The sequence below is a fragment of the Lycorma delicatula genome, chromosome 10 (assembly GCF_047948215.1).
Source record: "Lycorma delicatula isolate Av1 chromosome 10, ASM4794821v1, whole genome shotgun sequence".
Classification (NCBI taxonomy): Eukaryota; Metazoa; Arthropoda; class Insecta; order Hemiptera; family Fulgoridae; genus Lycorma; species Lycorma delicatula.
The window spans coordinates 71,813,101-71,819,970 of NC_134464.1; the positions used below are offsets into that span (position 1 = coordinate 71,813,101).

The 6,870-nt window shown below is 26.0% G+C and overlaps 1 protein-coding gene across 1 annotated transcript in view; it reads left to right on the plus strand.

The window, feature by feature from the left end:
- Positions 1 to 270: 270 nt before the first annotated feature.
- Positions 271 to 6,870, plus strand: part of LOC142331216 (cytochrome P450 4C1-like) — an 86,884-nt gene continuing 80,284 nt past the window's right edge. Inside the window, exon 1 of the mRNA XM_075376959.1 lies at positions 271 to 486. The gene's annotated coding sequence lies outside the window, so the exon portion shown is untranslated. The remainder of the gene's footprint in view (positions 487 to 6,870) is intronic.

Genomic DNA, 6,870 nt, shown 5'->3' on the forward strand with positions numbered 1-6,870 from the left:
AAAGAATCCTGTAATGATGTAAGTAGAGGAGTGTAAATGACAGTTTATAAGTTGGAGAAAAATGAAAAGCATATATATATATATATATATATATATATATATATATATATATATATATATATATACCTAGTCTACGTTATAAACGTAACGTCGTCGACTTCGTTGTTCTACGTAAAGTAATTTTTTTTTCAATTCAAGGTCATCCAGCATAACATGTTATAGGACTAAATAGTTTTCAATAGCAAACATTTGCCACTTTATGTTAAGACATTTAGCGCATCAGTCACCAGTACTCATTTGAGTAAATATACTCACTTGAGTAGAGTAAAATTAATTTTTATATATTAAGTTTTATTAATATAAATGAATTAAGTGTTTAAAGCGTTATATGTCTTGTATTTTTTTTATAAATAATATTGCTTTAGTTTTAATTTATTAATTATATTAATTACAATATATTAACAAGAATAGCACGCCTGACTAAAGGTAAGATTTTTATATTTTATGTAATTATTTTTTTTTTTACATTAAAATATTTTTTAATATATGAATTAATATTACATATATTAAAATTTTTAATAATAATAATTATATTTTAAATTTTAGGTTTGAACAATTGTTTTTTTAAGAAATGTAATTATAGTTTTCAGAACATAAAAAATAATATTTATAAGGTTTTGAGTGTTACGAAATCTTCTTTTTGATTCTCTACAGAAAAAAAAAACTGATTATATGAATCTATGTGTGGATTGTACATAACTCGCATATAATAATTTTAAAATTTTCTTTTTTATTGTATATACATGTTTATAAAAATGAGCCGTTATAAAAAATATCATCGATCATTATTTCAGAAAAAATACGGTTACCAGTAATGTAAAAGACAGTAATTGATGAATTTTTTTAAAAATATTTAATTGTTTTTTAATAAAATTAGTTTGAAAACTTTGTAATTTTAATTATAGTCATTAAAAGAGTCTTTTCAAATTCCTAGAATTATCAAATTTTCCGGATATTTTGCATAAATATAACGCAACCAAGAAATCGGTCATATTAAGCAATTACGAGAGCCTATAATCTCAAAATCATAAAAAATAAAAATGTTTCAAAATTTCGTTACCGTTTGTATCAATGTAATTACAAAAGTAGTAATTATTTTAAATTAATTTTGTTTTTTTTTAATTTGCTAAAAATCATTCAAATTTGATGAAATTTAAAAAAAATTGAACTTAAGATTTTTTTAAATTAATTTTTTTGTTATAAAAAAAAATAGTAGTTTGTTAGTTCGAATTAGTTCTCAAAAAGAAAAAAAATAAATAAATAAAAATAAAATTAAATAAATTGGTTGGATGGTTTGGATAGCCTACTGTCAATTATAATTTTGTAACAATGAAACACCTTTAGTTAAATTTAAATAATGAAATCGATCGTTGTCGTTCAATTAACAGCACTTTTTTCTAATTTGTTTAATAATGATGAAATCTGGTTAAATCTACAGCCTGCTGTATAGAACAATATAATGTTTTTTTTTGTTTTTTTTTTAAATCAATCTAAGCAAAATAAATAAATTTTTTTTTCCTTCTTAAGGAAAATTACTATTCTAAAATTAAAAAAAAGTAATTTGTATCATTTAAATAAAATTTTAGTTAGTTCATGGTAGTATAAAATATTAAATTATTGCAATAAAGGATAATTTTAAATTCACATAATTTAATATTTTATAATTATTGCAAGCTCTTTTCAATCGACTTTTTGTAAACAAAAATATCTTTCTTTGAAAAGAACCCAAGCAATAAAATATTTAATCGTTCAAAAAATTTCATATTTAATTATCTTAATAGCACAAATTAATAATTTAATCATTAATTATTCAATTAATAATAATATTAAGTAAAAATAATAAGTTGAAATACGTACATAATAATATTAATTATCCAAAAATTTATCCCCGATAAAATGTTTTTTAACAATGGATATAATTCTTACAAAATTAATAAAATAAATTTTTCAATTAAAGACTTTACATTACGTTTGCTTATTTATTTTATTAAAAAAATAATAAATAAAATATTAATCTATTTTCTAAATAAATAAATAATAATAATTGAATTTTTTTAGCATATTACGTAATGCCATACTTGATCATAATTCGAACCCGAAGCTTTTGCTTTTTTTTATTCTTTTTGAATGAATGAATGAATGCGTGACTTTAGTCAGAACTGAAAATTGTAAATGAATTATTTTTTAATAATATTAATCTTTCAAATGATAATTATTCAATTTTCAGCATGTCTAAATTTTAAAGAAATTGATCAAGTAGTTTTGAAAATTTTTGAGCCACAAATTTTATACTTAGGCCTATATATATATATATATATATATATATATATATAAGGAATTACATTTTAAGTGAGTGATATTTTCGTGCGCCTCGTATCTTAAAACGTAAAAAAAATTCAATTCCAACCCTCAATCCCTCCGTGCGACCGAAAGTAATACCGTACTTTTCTTTGAGAAGTTTGTAAAAGAATAATTAATAAAAATTGTTTAAAGTTCTTATACGAGTGTATACAAACACACTGCGTTTGACCTCCATTGGATTAATAAGGAGTTCATTGCAAATGAGTAGGTAAGTTTTTCTCTTTTTATAATTAATTATAGCCTCCAAGAATGTTCCATTTTTAGTAATTCTAAGATCGAAGTTTTAATTTAATTGATTAGTATAATATACCGGAAATCTTTAAATATTTACTGTTTTGTAGTTTTCTTGATTCAGTGCCCGTAGATAGCTGCGTCTATTGTTCGTATAATAAATATACCTGTAGGTTATTATAATGATCAACCGCTAAAGGGTAGGGTCTGTTAATTAGAACGTAACAACAAAACGTTTTAGTTTGATTTGTATAATATATCAGAAATTTATAATCCTTTAATTGCAGCTTTCTTGATTCAGGGCGCTAAATAACTGCGTCTCTTGGTCATTTAATTTAATATACTTATAGCGTATTACATTGATAAATCACTAAAAGCTAGAATGTGTTAATTAAAAACAACAGCATGTATAATTTTCTTAAAATATAATAAATAAATAATAAAATTAAAATATAAATTTTATATTAGATGTAATATTTTTACATAACCTTTTAACTAAATAAGCGGTATAATTAAAATTATACGTATACTGAATTCTTCTTTTGTTTGTATAAACTAAGTAAACGATTAAATACACTAATAAACATAATTTTAGTTTCCTAACATGCGGTACATGATTTTAATCTGTTTTTTTGATTCTTAAAACGAATATGACCTCAGAATCTTTCTATAATCCATCATTTTTGAAAAATTTTTAAATCTTAATTACAGAATTTTTTCATTTTTCATCGTATAGTTACATTTTAGCCTCCTATATTGTATTTTGTTAGCTCATTTTTTTATTGTTTAACTTAGTTAACATAATTTGTAAGCTAATACTAAATAAAGAATACTAGATAAAGAATTAAATCATATAGTCGCATATTATGACATCATATCTAATACTGAAGAGTAAGCCTTCATGGATAAGATTAATCATTTCTATGCAGGTCAAAATATGTAGCTGAAAACACAGCTGTTTTCTTTGTATTAAGCACTGGATTTAGGAATGAATTAATTTTGTTCAGTCTTACTGCTGTCTTAAGTTTAATAGTACAGTGTTATAATGCCTCGAAATTGTGTAAATGATGAGAATGCATTTTATTATGTATGTGGTGAGTTTACCATAAAATCATAAAGAAAAAACATTACATCTTTAATTAAAAAAGCATATCGTTTGTATTTTGAGTGTAAAATTGGTGATCAGGATAAGACATGGGCTCCTCATATTGTATGCAGTAATTGTTCTGTATATTTAAGAGGATGGCTGAAAGGTACACGGAAGGCTTTGCCATTTGTTGTACCTATGGTTTGACGTGAACCAGTTTGCAATCTGCAATCCAGGCGTGTACCTCACAGTGAAATTATTTCAGTTCCTGAGCCATCTGTGAATGTATGTTTCGAAAGCAGCGATGAAGAATCAGGCAGTACTGATGAAGACAATAATGATTTTGATTTTGAATAATCTTTCAATAAGTCACATCTTATACCACAAGGTGAATTAAATGACTTGGTTAGGGATTTAAATTTATCAAAAAATCCATCTAAACTGTTACGAAGAGGACATCCTAACAGGATGTCCTCAAGGTTGGAATTTACTTTAAAAAAATACAAAAATTTCGGGTTTTCGAAGCCGACAAATAAACTTTCTGAGTACTTTATTGATGAAAATAATTTTTTTTTATTGCACAAATATTGATGAGTTTATTTTGCACTTAGGATAATTTCATAAACCTAAGGACTGGCGCCTTTCGTCCAAGTATAGTTTAAAAGTGGTTCTACTACACAACGGTAACAAATATTCTTTGATACCAACCGCTTATGGTATTAATGTGAAAGAGACATAAGATGTGATGAAAGAAGTGCTTGCAAAAATAAATTATAAAAAACATAGCTGGAATATATGTGGTGATTTAAAAGTTTTAGTTATTTTGTTAGGTTGCAGTTAGGCTATGTACTAAGTATATGTGTTTTCTTTGCGAATGGGACAGCCGAGCTAGGGATAAACATTATGTTACCAGAGAGTGGAAGAAACAACTTCTCCAAATGGGAAAAATATTATTCATGAGCCCTTAATAGAATCCCAAAAAATATGTTTACCCCCTCTCCATATCAAGCTAGGACTAATGAAACATTTTGTAAAAGCAATGAAGAAGGATAGTCCTGGATTTTTGTACATCAGGCAGAAATTTCCGAATGTAAGTGAAGGAAAAATTAAAGAAGAAATATTTATTGGTCCTCAAATAAGAGATTTGGTCAAAGATGATGTATTTAACTCGATGTTAAATAATGTAGAAAGTGCAGCTTGAGCTTCATTTAAAGACGTTTGCAAAACTTTTCTCGGCAAACAAAAATCCGACAATTACCACGATATTGTTAATCAAATTCTTACTTCATACAGAGCTATGGGATGTAATATGTCTATGAAAATATGGGATGTAATATGAAAATTAAAGTATATTTCCTGCACTGGATTTTTTCCCGGACAACCTCATAGACGTAAGTGATAACATGGTGAACGTTTCCACCGAGACATTTCGGTAATGGAAAGCCGCTATAAAGGGAAATGGAATACTAATGTGTTAGCCGATTACTGTTGGACAATAATTCGGGATGTGCTTGAGGCTATTAATAAAAGAAAACCATCAACTGAATCATTATAATACAGATATGGCCATGCAAAATTATAAATTTTCCAGATTTTAACTACATTTTCCCTTAATGTTTTTTTGAAGCGTAATTTGTTTTTTTGAAGCGTAATTTATTTAAAAATAAGGGTGATAGAAAAATTGATCTGTAATGTACGCAAAAAAGTAATTCAAGAAATGATACCACACTTAGAGAAACATGAAATTTTTTTTTTTTTTTTTTACCTATCAGTAATAAGCAAAATTACAGCTAAATATTATAGCTAATTAATTACTCAATTGAGTAATTCCACTGAAGAAAACTAGTTAGTAATCTATAATACACGTGTACAACAACAAATTATAAGGGATCATTTAGTCACAAATTATATGTTATTTATCAAGTTATTTGTAGAAATAAATATACCAATCAATTTAACTATAATTGGGAAAAACAAGTTTGTTAGCCTCAGTGCATAATTAAATTAATATATGTTCTAATAACGCATGTAATAACATTACAAACTTTTTACATCATAACCCTTTGTAGATGGATGTATATGATTATTCTAAGTGTAATAAATTATAAATAAAGTCGTAAATAAATGCAAAGAAGTTAATATTTAAGTTTTTTTTTTAATAATTAATAAACGATATTATAAGGAATATCTGATTATTAATCTTGCTATAGTTTTAAATTTATCATAAATGATCTCTAATGGAGAAAAAATTCATGTGTGTGTGTGTGTGTGTGTGTGTGTGTGTGTGTGTGTCCATTCGATTAGGATTTCATTTCGGCCTATTTTTTTAATTCTTTATGAATGAATGACGGCATGGCTTTACTCAGCACTGAAAAATGTAAATGAATTACTTTTTATTATTATTAATCTTTCAAATTTTTGTAATGTAATAGGATACGTATGAATGTATAAGTGAAAAGTAATCTTCATTACAAACTCCATTCCTGCTTCTTACAAGATAGTACAACCACAATTAAAATTAAGTACTCTATTATGATGAAGAGGCAACCTTAGAAACTTAAGAAAGTATTATATTTACGTATTCTTCTTTTTCTGCTTCCTTTTACTAATTATTTGGGCGGTGGATAACAGACCACCACCTTGAACAATTTTTCTGTCACTCTTCCATAACTTGTTTTACCTCAAAACACACATAATGTGTTACTTAACTTTATCTACTCGTCTTTTCTTTGGTCTTCTTTATCTCTTCCCAATCTAACATCTCAATCTTGTTCTTCTTCCTCTTATTCTCTTAACATGGCCAATTCATCTCAGACTTTCTCTTCGTATCTTACCCAAAACTCTTTCTACATTTGTGAGAGCTCTTATTATCTTACAATATTCTCCGTTGTCTTCTCTATCATACTTCTAAAACATTTCTTATTCATATCATGAAGTTTACTATTCTCCTTCAGTCCGACTCTCTGTACAATAAATCAGGATTGAATTGAGGTAAATGTTTTGTAATATTTCTTTGGCGCCTCTTCGTTTACTTTATCTTTTTTTTATAATATTAATCCTTTTACATTCCGATAAAAATTTCTCGCACTCAGTTCTAAACATCCTACCTTCACCAATTGTCTCATACTTGG